General features: G+C 41.9%; 1 protein-coding gene across 3 annotated transcripts in view; it reads right to left on the bottom strand.

Annotated features, from left to right (window-relative positions):
- The window catches only part of PTP4A2 (protein tyrosine phosphatase 4A2), a 26423-nt gene extending 13200 nt beyond the window's left edge, over positions 1-13223 (bottom strand). Inside the window, exon 1 of one of the 3 annotated variants that reach the window (XM_083625393.1) lies at positions 13125-13223. The gene's annotated coding sequence lies outside the window, so the exon portion shown is untranslated. Of the gene's footprint in view, positions 1-85; positions 3111-12498; positions 12972-13124 lie in introns of those variants that run through there. The other 2 variants (XM_083625391.1, XM_083625392.1) reach the window with 2 other exon arrangements.

The raw sequence follows: 13223 nt of genomic DNA, 5'->3' as shown, positions 1-13223 counted from the left end.
CTTAGTGTGAACTAGTCCTTAAGTATAGCAAATATGACCCTTAATACATATCAAGAAACATATGCTATCCATAAAAATCTTTTACCTTTCATAACCTGCTTGTGGAAGATTTGGTTTCAACTCAAACATGTGAGCTGAAAGTTTCATTAAGTGCTCTGTTTGCCTCAACCACATGCACACAAGTTGTGCCAAAAGGAACTTGAAAGCCAAGAGCAGTCCAGTTCACATTTTCACAAGGCAAATTGTTCCGTGACGCACAGTATAAAACAAATACCAGGAAATTCTAACCTGCTCACTTCAGTGTTGATCCTTACCAAGGTTATGACGTATATCATCTAAGACAATGCACCAAGGAAAGGATTTTATGTAGCCTGGTTACATATTCCAGTTAAACATTCAAACAGTATCCTCCTCCACACTATTCTGCATGGTTAATACAGATGAGTTTTGTCCTGGAAAGTGCTACCAAGCATCCACATCAAATTACAAAACTTATTACATGTGAAAATTACTGTATGTTAGCCCTCACAACATGGGAATTCCAAATATAAATTTCAGAAAGGCTGAAAGCAGCCTAATCTCATGTTCACCTGTTGCAGAAACAGAACTGTGTGGGTCTTTCCCTTCTAACCTTAAAGAATGACTGGTTTTCAATGCTGAAAGGAAGATTTCCAACAAGCAGCTCCAGTACAAGAAACCCATGCTGTATGATGGAGGCTGCATATGCATATGCATCTTTCTGTCTCAAAGCCTACTTCCAAGGCAGGGAGTGAGGCAGAGTCCCACACTCAAGAGTCCATATTTTTTAGAAGCTGCTTAGTAGTTTAAAAATCTCTTAAGTGGTGTACAACCTAAAACAATACACATAATTAAAACAAAAATATAGCATAAAACCAGTAAATCATTATGCAAAAGCATATAAAAACAGAGTTCAACCTTTAAGCCAGTAAACAAATCACAGACAGTCCATCACCCTACAAAGTCTCAATGCTACCAGATCCTGAAGTTGTACAGAGACATATAGCCTGCACTGTAGTAGGAAAACTTTCTAATTTAAAGGGTATGGAATGCAAAGCATCTATTTGTCAATTTAGCACTGGGGATTCAATTATGTAAGCTTGATGCAAGAGGGAAGGAATTAGTATAACTGCTGCTGTTCACAGAAGACACTGAAGCCTGCATATAAACATGCTTGCTGTAGTTCTCTTCTGTAGTCTCATGGGGATGAAATTTCTCATGGGTAGCAACCAAGCCTAGACTATGCACCTACTCTTCAGTTTCTTCAGCTGTGCCTTACCAACATATGACAGCAAAAAATTCACCTGTGGAATGCTGAGCAAGATGTTCAGCAAAAATGAATGCAAATCCACCTGCAACTGTGTCAACAACTATCAGAAAAACTTAAATTTCGTTAGTTGTAATACTTTTTTAATTTTTACATGAGACTTTATCAGGTATCATGGTCCAACTACTATAGAACTCTTACAAGCTAGGTAAGGAAAAGAACACAAAGGTAGAAACATTTTAAGAAATTGAGTGTGGGCTATCTAGAGGCACAGATTTAACATGAAAAAATGTATTGTTCAAACCAGGCTTTTAGAGGAATTCGCAAAGGTTACTATATTTTAGTGAACTGTCTACTAACACATACAAATAAAAAAACCACTTTTTGTGGGGGGAGTGAGGAATCTCAAACTTTAGAAAATGGAATTTGAAAAAAATCAAATGTTCCAGAATTACAGGTTGTTGGTTTTTTTAAAAAAGTATACATAGATGGATGTTCACAGGAGTATACAAAAAGGTCAGTGGCACAAACACAGTAACTTCATTACTAGCTCCCTTTCACAGATCCTATCTGATCAAAACCTTTTCTGGCTCAAATTGTCACCAATTTACTCTTCACAGTTTTGTCTAATGAACATTCAGTTCTCAACTCTTCCCTTCCACTTTCAAACTAAGCTTGTGTTTGCTAGAATTGAGGCCAGAAGGTGTTTTCACTGGCAGAGCTCAGTCCACAAACTTGTGAAGTAAAGGTGTTTCTAAGAAGTAATCAATTGTCTTTTTATTCCTTGGCTTGACAGATGGTCATTCATGGTTTATGAGGCTGGGTGTGTGGCATTTATTTGAAGGCTTCTTATTACATTGTAACTAGGGAACTCTGATTTAGTATCTGATAACAAACTAGAAAAATAAGCCAGGATTCCTGATTTGTTAACATATATTAAGCCAGAGCGGCACATTTCAAACACAACAGGGTACTCTGGCTCAATACAAGCTAGCATCTTTGCACCAAAGCCAGCATGAGGAGTGCTCAGCCCTGACCTTTGTTCCATCAACCATGGTTTATGAAGCCTTAAATAACAGCCCAAACCAGGCCATTGAGTAACTATGAGCTAGCCCTCAAATAGATTTCACATGGCAGAAGCAAAAATAACAGCCAGCTAGAGTTATTTCACACCTTACCGTCTGACGGCCTTAAGGAAAGGAAAATGTACACAGAAAGAGGTAGAATCTCCTTCCAAAAACAAAGACTATAGTCACACAATACAGACAAATCTACTGACTGAGGTTCTGCCTTCATTTACTGGATCTTGATCAATGTTAAGATGATAAAAACAGCAGAGCTTTGCAAAACAAAGGTGGCTTCTGGTCCAGATGTACTAGGTCTAAGAACTGACCAAAATCCAATCAATACAGCATGAAGCATGTCCAAAAGTTTGTTTGCAAATCTGGGGCTCTGGGTTAACAACTGGTCTCCAGGGGAGGGGGCAGTTTCTAGTCACCAGTGGTGACTAGGCAACATGTTACCAAGTAGAAGAATTCTACATTATGTACTCAAAAGCAGGAGGGCAAATCACAGAAAAGATTCTCCCAGTTGTCATGTGTGCCTTTATTCACTGTTCATATAATTTTAATAAAGTACAATTAAAAAAATTAACTCAGATAACAGTGGGCCACTGGCATGCCCTTAGTCACTCCTTTGCACGTTCTTAATTGCCTCCATTAAGTGATGCTCCAAAACAAGACAACATTTTAGTTAAGTTGTCAGGGGCAAGGACAGAGGTGTGCTCAATCACCTAACTGAGGTCTAGTCTTCCCCGCACCACCACCACCTGTGTGAGTGGAGCTCTGGAATATTAACTGGATTCAACTGTGAATCTTCTCCTACAGAATGCTACACTTGAATCTTAGCATTATCACTACTTCAAAACCATCACTAGACCTGCAGCTACAGAATATGGAAACAAGTGTGCCAATTAAGGAGAAGAACAAAAGCTGTTGGGAGCTTGGCCCCTCTTCTCTTCCAGCTAGAATAAACAGGTACCAAAGAACTTTTGATGTTTTGTGTAATACTTAGAGGAAGAGATCCATTTTTATTTCCTTTTTAACAATGAAAAAACCAGTAGTTTTGTGTAAAGTCATACAAAACTGAATGGAGAGGATACTGGTAAGTCGCTTACATCAAGGGAAAGTTACCAGATCTTCTTCCTTATTTCTGCACTCCAGGCAAAGCTCTCCCAAATAAATGGGAATTTACTCCCAAGGTCTAGCTATTAAGCAAGCGATTGCACAACTGAAAATCTGTATGTGGGTATCAACTCCCTGGCAATGAAGGTTTTAAGAGCAACATAGTTCCTGCTGACAAAGTGTTCCTAGACTACCATCCTGGATTATCAAGCCAACTTTAAGAGCAAGAGGTCTTACAAAGGTATTCATCCAGAAAAAAATATTTGCAGCTGCTTAAGAGCATCTCAAGTTAATTCTCTTTCCTGCCAAAACCACAGAACGTCTTAAAGTGACATAAAATAATCAACATATGCTTGTCAAGTCAAATTGTTAATTCTACCCACTTATTAAAAATCAAAACCTCTTGATACTCAAGTGTAAGGTAACAACTACTTAACATCCAGCTATTATATACATGCCCAAACCTTACTTCAGGAATATATCAGAAAAGTCTCAAAATTAACTCAACATCTTAATTTGTCCACCAATTAAAACTGACCATGATAAATTAACTAATGCTTTAACTTATTGTCCTACTGATGAAACTGAAGGGAACTAGCAACACTACCACAGTCTCCCAAGGATAAAGAGAGATTTATTTTGCTTTATTATCCCAAAGACCCCAAGGCAAGTTACAAATCTGGGTTCAGCCCTACTACTGAATTCTAGGACTAAGCGAGAGAATAAGAAGTTTGTTTGATTGTGAGGTGGGTGAGAATATATTTAGAAAGAGGCTATAAAAGGATGATTGAACAGAACCAGAAGTGAATTTTGTGGGAAAGGACCAGGTTGCACATTATACGGTGTGGGGTGTTTAATTTTTAAGGAGAAAATGGTGCTAGATCTCTGGCCTATGCAAATAACCTATAGTTCAGAGTCGGAAAAATGTGTTATCAACATGCACAAAGGCACCTTCTGCGGAGTCCAGTATTCTGTCTAGGAACGCAAAGCAGATTCCAGATTTCATCCCTATTGTGCCCTAGAAGAAATGAAGCCTAAAACAGGGCTTTACTCTTTGCAGATTGGTTTGTACACAATAAATTTATGTGCACATGAGAGCCTTTTGCTGCCTGAGAAGTAGCAATTAAAGAACAGCATGTAGTGAAGTAAATGGCAAATGATAATATAGGCCCAAAAGAAGGTAGCGCACACCATTTCAGAACAACTAGAGTTCTGTAACACTAACAAGCAGAGCGGGGGTGAACACAAGGAAGTTTTGTAATCTGTGATTTAGGGAACCCAGAGAAGCTTGGGAAGGGACCTAAATAATTTTTACACACTGACTGAAACTTTATATAAACGTGGCCTGGCAGGCCATTAGTCTCATCTCATGAATCACAGATAGCAGAGTCCGAGATAAAGCAACCTGCCAACAGCCTGGCACTGGGCTTATAGCTGTCCAGGAGAGATTAACCAGGATCACTACAATGGCATCTAGCTGACCCATAAACTTTTAAAAGTAACAAATTCATCTGTACTAGATGCCCACATTTCTGGTTTACCCAACTTTTAGTTCAGTTTTCTACTGCAAACAGAACTAGTCCAAAAATACTCCCTGCCTTTGAAGACCCCCTTGCAGCTTGCATTTCAGCTTGTTGCCTTCAGGACTGAGGCCATAAGACGGACTGCACCAGCTGTACCTTTCCAGGACTGCAAGAGACATACTTTGGAAAAGGTTATTTGGATCACCTTTCAACATAGCATAGCACAACAACATAGTACAAAGCAAAACCTGCTAATTTGTCAGACATTCATCAGAGATTACCCTCCGGTATAGGCAAGCAACCTCTTGTAAGATTAGCTTATCTGAACTCATTTTACTTCTAGCTGAATTCCACACTTGATTATTTTTCATATGCTTAGAATGAACTGCCATGAAGAGTAGTGTAAAAATTGCTTTCTCAAAGCAGCAAAAATTATTTGAGGGACAAATCTCCAAAAGTTCCTTGTTTCTTAAAACTTAACTTGTAATAGCACAGAAATAAGAGAACAGGTTTTGGAATGTTGTTAGATATAATTTTACCATGATCAAATACTGTCACATCTCAGCAAGCCAATAATAAATACACGCCAGAGTCTGCCAAGATTCTGAACAGCAGCCAGCTTTTCAACAGTTTCATGGTGCTGGTTAACATGGACAGAGGTGCCTGCTCTTTGTCCATTCATGCAACCATGCACTTCCTCCTCTGAAGTTCTTTTATATGCCTTATACTGTATAATGGAGTTTGCTCACATTTGGGAACAAATTTATCTTTTCTCTGTTCTTCTCTACAGAGGTCCAACAACTTCCTGCCCTTTGTGTGGACATGGGTTGCAAAGCTGCAGGCCTATGCCCTTGAGAAACTCAACTAACACTGCCTATTAATTTCAATGTAATTTTGTGGTTTGATGTAATCATGAACAACTTCCATTTCTACTTTTCTAACAGTGCACTCTCTAGAAATCTGCTACCCAAATACTACCCAAATCTTAACAAAGAAGCCCTTTTGCAATAACTTAACAAAAGCTACTGTTAGTTGCTTGGTCATCTTTAACATTATTGTACAGTGCTTTTCCTCTAGAAAAAAGGGTGCTGGGACTCACCATGAAGTTGTTACAGTAAGTGCCACACTTTTAAACAGGGCTTTTATTCTAAGGGAAAATGTGCCAGCAGTGCGTACCATTGAGTACCCCCAGAAAAAGTACCATTCTTGTTCATTCCCTTTTACAACCTCGGAAGCAAAGCAGCCTAAAACATACATATGCTCATTTTGGTGCCAGTGCTTAAAATGGTTCTACACAAAATATATTTATAGTTTTTTCATAGAACTGCAAGCTTTAATGTGGTCAATCCAAGATGCAAAAACCTAATCCTGGTGCTGCACAGAGGGTTTAAGGATTAACAGCCTGAAAGCAATTACAAAAAATATATAATTGAAGTGCTGAAAATGGAAAGCAATGTTGTCACAAATGACCAGATACAAATAAATGTTTTCCAGCTGTGGCTAGATCTGCCTGAAATTTCCAGGCAGTGCTATCAAAGTTCTAGAGGTTTTGATAACCAAGTGCCCTGAATTTTTCAAGTTTCCAGGCCCAGAGAGAGAGAGAGATGCCTGTATACAAAACACATAAACATTAAGCACAGCCTTGTCTTTAACCATTCGCTTGGCCAACATTGGTGCTTTCCTTCAACAGATTTGACTGGCAAAGCTGAGCAGTCTTTCTGCTTTACCACCATGATTGGTTCCCATACTGACTACAGAGGAAGTGAAGCTGACCAGGCTAGCAAGAGCAACACTCTTCCATGCTTCACCTGCCTAGAAGGAATGTCAGTTACTTTTATAAATAAAAAACAGGGGAGTGAAACAAAAACTGGCAGGCTATTGAAAGCTTAGTAACAAGGGCATGTGAGCCCATTATCCTAGATGAGTTCTTGGACAAACATTTCATTCCCAACTGCTACCAAGTTCAAAAATGGAACTAAGTAGATATCCACAGTAGATGGAGAAGAGGAGGATGTGCACAAGAACATATTCTACTGCAAACTCACCATCTCACCTTAAATTTCCTATCCCTCAGTCACTGTGCCCACTTCCTTCCCATTACAGTCAAACCTTGGAACGTTTCGGCTCCCCAACGCCAAAAACCTCGAAGTAAATGCTCTGGCTTTCGGACATCGACCGTCCAATGCGGCTTCCATTTGAGTACAGGAAGCTCCTGTAACCAATCAGAAGCCGCACCTCGGTTGATGAACATTTCGGAAGCCGAACGGGTTTCCAGAACGTATTACATTCAACAACTGAGGTTTGACTGTACCACAAACGCCTCATTCACCTTTACAAGCCGTATTCTGTGCAAACTCCACAATATTTCTAACAGTCTCAGGTTACTGTCCACTTCAGTCTACCCCTTAAATACTTTTAACGTGAATAATCTAGAGTGACAAAGAAACATTATTTATACTGTATAGACATGCTCTTTCTACATCAGAGTTCACCCCTTTTGGAATCATGGGTACATTTACAAACCTTAGAAACTGTAATGGGCACTATGCACACACCGCAGCTTAATCAACTGGCTACAGTAAAATGCTTCTTTCACATTTCAATGGTCCTTTCAGGCACCAGGAAAAGCATCAGTGTCACCTATGTGTGTCCACAGGTGTCATGCTGACAAGCACTATTTTTCTCAGATTCCCTAAAAAGGCCAATTCTGAAGTGGCCCGAGATCCAAATTCTGTTAGTATTTATGAAGTGCCACACTCTCTCTCTCTGATTCAAAGTACTATGTAAATAGCATGCCTTTTGGAGAACTCCAGTATTTATACCAAAGTGACGATGTACAAAATAATTTAGTTACACTTTTTAGGTTAATTGACCAAACTCTCTTACAGACAGAGGCAGAGAGTTGGGAAAATTGGGAAGCACTTGCTGCATTTTTATTTCATAAACTGATTCTGAAATGTGCAGTATTTTCCAGAATTTAAAAATAAGAGAACGCAAATAATTCTCAAAAGTAAATTAAATTTAACATCATTAGAAGATAGCTGATGGATTCCCAATTTTAAGCTTCCAATTATGTGAATGTGTTCCCAGTTACATTTCCAAATGGAGGGTAGAATATGTAGGTGGATGGAAAGTGTTGTTTTTATAAATAGCCAATCTTTCTATAGTCAACATTCAAAGCCTGATGTCAGCTTCTAGCAACTTGATGACCCACCCACAAGCTTCTATGACCTATGTCAACAGCAGTTTTGTTTACCCAAATGACTAATTATTTGATGTCCTCCAGGTCACACGGAAAATTAAGTTAGTGCAATTTATTTTCAAAAAGCAAGTTTACTATAAGGAGCTTATAGCAGGGAGATCAAACCCAAAATATTATTTTAGTGGATAATATTTTTATAGAATTGTGTTATTTAACATAGTACTATGTTAGACCAGACTGCATCCATTAATTAGACTAAGTCCATTTATCCTCTGCATTCTGATTATCAGAAATGGCCAGCCAGATACCATAGCACAATCAATATCCACTCTATTAGCCTACAACATCTGGTAGTTAGAGATACTTTAAAGAAAACACACACACACACACACACACACACACAATTTTGCACTTCTGGCTATCACTATCGGTAGTCCCATAAAATTATCTAAATGTGGACACACTATACACTTCTACAGAGCAATTATCTGGATTTAGAAAGAATAAAAGCTTTTTTCTTAAGAATGCAACCCGGTCACTTGTTAAGAAAATAAATTTTCTATTCACTTTAGAAACATAGGAAGCTGTCTTATAGCAAGAAAAACAACTCTTTCATCTAGCTCTATACTGCATTCTGGCTGGCAATAGCTCTCCAGAGTTTCAGGCAAGGTCTTTTCCAGCCCCACCTGGAGATGCCAGAGACTGAACCTGTTACATCTACAGGCCAAACATGTGTTCTAAAACTGAATTATAGTCTGTCCCCTGTCCGTTTAGATTTGTGCTGCTGCCTGATCCCATGTTACTTTAGTTCTGATGTTAAATCCCACAATTTCAGAGGAGCTTCTTACTCCCAAGAAAGCATAGAGGATTACAGTCATCTCCTCGCAATATAAAAATATAAGGAGATGAACAGTAGTGTTGTATGATAACTGAGTATGTTTTCCCCACTATTTTCTTTTTACAAAGAAAAGCAGCTTCTTATAAGTGAGTCAAAAATTCAGTTTTAATAATAATTTTTGCAATTTAAATTCAGATTTAATTTTAGACCAGTGTATACGTAAAACAAAACATTGTAGCTGAAAACTAAATTTGGTAAAATCAGATTTGTTTCACCTAAATTGGTCTATCATTTTTGTCCACCCTGTTATAAAGCATTTATCAGTAAAGTGTCTTTGTCAAAGACACTTTTTTTTTTTTTTAGTAAAACTATACCACAATATCAGAAAAGATGCAAAAAGAATCAGTACATTATATTTTAATGCTATGGCTAGTGGTTGATGCAAATAAAGATTCTTCTGATTCTGATGCTAAAGGAAGCAGGAGCCTGAAGGTTATTTTTAATTTTAAAAAATTACAAGCAACACTACAATCACATCAGCTCTATTCCTTAATCCCCTCAACAGTTAACTAGTGCAGTGTTCTATGGAAGGACAAAGTTCAAAATGTGGACAGTAAATTGAAAATTATTCACAAAGTGTTAGGGAAAACTGTTTCAATTTAGTCGTATCTAGATGTTCTATAGCTAAACCACGGCATGCTCAAAAGATTCCTCTTCACTACCACAAATAAAATCATCTATTAGTTTGAGACCTCAACTCCCACCTCTTGTAGACTTTCCAACCCCACAGAAGTCTAAGTGAAGATAACATTTCTGCACTTTGAGTCACATAGGGAGGTGCCTTTTTTTCCTTACTACTGCAGTTCTGAGTCACAACCTTCCCTGTTCATTCAACAAGCAGAGAGAATGTTCATACTACAACTTGTGAAAAGTGCTAGTCTGTCATAGGTACCCAAAATCACACACACAGTTATTTCACATGGAAAAAGTGGTTTGTAACAAACCATGGCCAACGAAACCCAGGGGATGCCAGCAGATTTCAAATGTCAAGGGCTGTCCTGTGCTTTTATATCATACACCCCCCAAGAAACTTATCTCCAGCACAAAGACTCCCCTTTTAATGATTTAACTAGACTATGCTTCCTTACACCATCTTGGTCTTTTATCACCTAACACTTCCTTGTTGTACTCCTTCACTCTAGGTTTGACTACTCAATGCAACCTCACTTCCCATTTATTTCCCCAGCAACCTCTGCCTCTGTTTCTTTCTTTCAAATCTGCTCCAGCTTTCCTTGACAAACCTCTAAACTATGTGGTGGCATGCGTACTCCAGGCTTTGTCCTGCACTCCATTCCAATATACCACCACCTCTTCCTACACACACTCATTCTTCTCCTTGGTCTTTCAACACGGTCAGTTCCTGTAAATACCTTCCTCAACATCTGTATTTCCGACACAGACCTTCCATAAACCTCCACTTAGCTTCCAAATTATTTCCCCAAGCCATAGGTACATCTTTGCAGCTGCAGCCTTGATGCTCACTTGCATAATCTCTCCTCCTTTCTAGAGACTTGTAGGTCCCCCTGTGAGACATTCTTCAGTACACACCCACTTCCTCCATTCTTCCACAGGCCTGATCCTAAGGCTCAGTTTTATGTTGTTACTCTCTTACTGCTCCTACCTAACCTGCAATTTTCCTTGTAGCATTTCCCCATCATAACATTTACTGATTCCTTGTGGTCTAGCAGCCCCTCCCTTCCCCCCCCTCCAAATTACAAATCCTTCCTTAAGCCTCCACTTTTTTGTCTAAGTATCCCCCACAACACACTGACTCTCCTTTACCAAGTTTGTATGTATGTTTTTCTGGGCTACTCAAACAAAAAATTATCCCAGTTCGAAAGCACGTCAAAGTGCAAGTAGATAAATAGGTACCACTCCGGCGAGAGGGTAAACGGCGTTTCCGTGCGCTGTTCTGGTTCGCCAGAAGCGGCTTAGTCATGCTGGCCACATGACCCGGAAGCTGTACGCCGGCTCCCTCAGCCAATAAAGCAAGACGAGCGTCGCAACCCCAGAGTCGTGCGCAACTGGACCTAACAGTCAGGGGTCCCTTTACCTTTAGGTTCCTTGGAGGACTTGTATTACTTCCAAATCCAAAGTTTTTGCTCCTTCAGTTCTCCTCCCTTCACATGTTGCTAAAGCTCTATGCTGTTCCAGTACATTTCCTTTCCATGATGACCACTCTTTTAAAAGTAATCTTTTAAAACAAAGTACTGCCCCTAGGCCAGGCCAAGCCAGCTTCACCACTCCTCCACAGATCAACAACTTTGCTCATCCTCCTTCACAATGGAGCGATGAAGCTCACTGGGTGTTCTTGGGCCAGTCACTTCAGCCTAACCTACTTCACAGGGTTGTTGTGAGGATGAATTAAGGAAGAGAACCATGCATGCCACTCTGAGCTTCATGGAGAAAAGGTGGGATATAAATGTAAAAATAAATATATAAGAGTAACCGAGAGGTCTGAAAAGACTATTCTTCCCTCCACCAAATCAGGCTTTCTCTTCCCTTTGGCCTACCCCATTTCTGCAAACCTTCCTGTGGTATTCCCATTAACCATACAATCAATCTTCCATCCCAAGTTATAAGCAACCACTCAAAAAAAAAAAAGGCTTACAAACGTCAAGAAGAAATATATGACTATGATGGACATCTCTCTCCCCACACTTGAACAGGCCAGGCCCCTCCTCTAGTTCAGCTTCTCAGACCCAGTCCCAGACATCCCCCCTCTGCCAGCTCCCAGTGTCTGCCTTAGGCTTAACCACTCTCTCCTTCAGACGCCGCTTCCTCCTACTCCAAATTTCAAGCGTGGCCCCATTCACTTCAAGTCGCACAACCACCAGAGGAAGTAGCGTATGAAAATGGCCCTTTCCCAATCCCCATGCCCTTTTAAATTCCGCATCCTCCCCATCTCCTTTCCCTGCCAGCCTGCCTCCCATTCTTCCCCCTGAACCCACTCACCACCACGGAAACCTCCTAACTCGAAAGTCCCAAGGGTGGCTCTCCCTCTCTCACCCACTCTTCACTCAGGAAAATTCACAGCGCCATCAAAAGAAAGCTGAAGGGCCTGAAAAGGGCTCTGTGCAGATCCACTGTTGACCCTCAACGCTCACCCCCATAATGTCTTGACCTCCCTCCCACCCTTTCTCCCCCACCCCACCGAGCAGCTCCCCAGTTCGCCACCCCGCCCCCTCCCACTTCCTTCCCCAGGCAGCCCACAAATACCGGGACACCCCCCAATCGAAGTAAAGGGTCTCAAAGCGGCGTTCGCTCCCCGCCCTACGCCCCCCGCCTGTGCGGCCCTCCCCGTCGTGCTTCAGCCTCCCCCCATTCTCCCCCCACCGCGCCTTCATCCACCCCTCCCGCAAAGGCCCCGGCCACCGCCGCCTCCTCGACGTCGTCCTCTCACCCACCGAGAGCATTGAACGTCCAGGCGCGGAGCAGACCGGGCGCCTCCCACACGGCCCGGGCAGGGAGGGCCCCTCTACCTGCGTCAACGCGCGGAAGCGGGCCAGAGCCGCGGAGGGGGAAGAGGAAGAAGGGAGCGCCGCCGCGTCGTCGTCGTCGTCGCCACCGCCGCGTAATCGAAGCCTCCCAAACCGGACCTGACCGGCAGCCGACGCGACGCGCGATTCCCCCTCAGCCAGCCACACAAGACAGACAGGCGGCCACCCGCCAACCACAAGGCCCGCCGGGAGAAAGGCCCCGCCCGCCGCCCGCGCGCAAGCGCACGAGGCACCTCCCGTCCCCGTCGCGCGCCTTGCCACAATGGTACCGTCCGGCTCACCTCACACCACCCTCCCCTCCTGCACCGCGGCGGGTGATGGTACAGGCTTAGAAGGCGGCGCCGCCGTTCTTCTCCAGCTCCTCTCCCTTCGTTTGCGATGGTCTGACGCACAAATGAAGCTGCCCCTCTCTTTGAGAATGGTCCACGCCGCCCCCTTTCAGGAGAATGGATGCGGCGCTCGCAGTTCCCGCCCCGGCGTGACCCAGAGTGGTACGGCCTGCTCGGAAAAGAAAACGCGCGAGCACTACTCACATCTGCAAGTGTGGCAGTTGGTGTGCTAGACAGTTGCCTTCGCTCGATAATGGACTGGACAAGAGCCAACATACTGAAGCTCAATCCAGATAAGGCTGA

The sequence above is a fragment of the Podarcis filfolensis genome (genome assembly GCF_964270895.1).
Source record: "Podarcis filfolensis genome assembly, chromosome: 8".
Classification (NCBI taxonomy): Eukaryota; Metazoa; Chordata; class Lepidosauria; order Squamata; family Lacertidae; genus Podarcis; species Podarcis filfolensis.
Note: the sequence above shows the minus strand (reverse complement) of the source record. Positions and strands in the feature narration are given on the sequence as shown.